Source organism: Orycteropus afer, unplaced genomic scaffold (assembly GCF_000298275.1).
Source record: "Orycteropus afer afer isolate SDZICR_OR568_19922 unplaced genomic scaffold, OryAfe1.0 scaffold00143, whole genome shotgun sequence".
Taxonomy (NCBI): domain Eukaryota; kingdom Metazoa; phylum Chordata; class Mammalia; order Tubulidentata; family Orycteropodidae; genus Orycteropus; species Orycteropus afer.
The window spans coordinates 2,945,511-2,946,268 of NW_006921730.1; positions in this window are offsets into that span (position 1 = coordinate 2,945,511).

Below are 758 nucleotides of genomic sequence, written 5' to 3' on the forward strand. Positions count from 1 at the left end.
TTTAATTCATAAATTATGGTCCCTAAGCAAATTTTGCTGAAGATAACTCAAAAATTGTTACAACAGTATATTGACAGGGAACTTCCAGAAATTCAAGCTGAATTCAGAAGAGGATGTAGAACAAAGTATATCATTGCCGATGTCAGATGGATCTTGGCTGAAAGCAAAGAATACCAAAAGATGTCTGCCTGTGTTTTATTCACTATGCAAAGGCATTCAAGTGTGTGGATCATAACAAATTATGGATAACATTACAAAGAATATAATTGCAGAAAACTTCATTGTGCTCATAGGGAACCTGTACATAGAACAGAAGGCTGTCCTTCAAACAGAAAAAGGGGATACTGGATGGTTTGAAATCAGGAAGGATGTGTGTCAGTGTCACACTCTTTCACCACACTTATTCAATCTGTATGCTGAGCAAATAACCCAAGAAGTTGGACTATATGAAGAAGAACGCAGTATCAGGATTGGAGGAAGACTCATTAACAACCTGTGATATGCAGACAACACAACTTTGCTTGCTAAAAGTAAAGATGACTTGAAGCATTTACTGATGAAGATCAAAGGGGTATGGATTACACCTCAACATAAAGATGGCAAAAATCTTCACAATTTGACCAATAAGCAATATCACAATAAATGGAGAAAAGATTGAGGCTGTGTGGGATTTCCATTTTACTTGGATCCACAATCAACACCCATGGAAGCAGCAGTCAAGAAATCAGGTGTATTGCACTGGGCAAATCTGCTGCAAA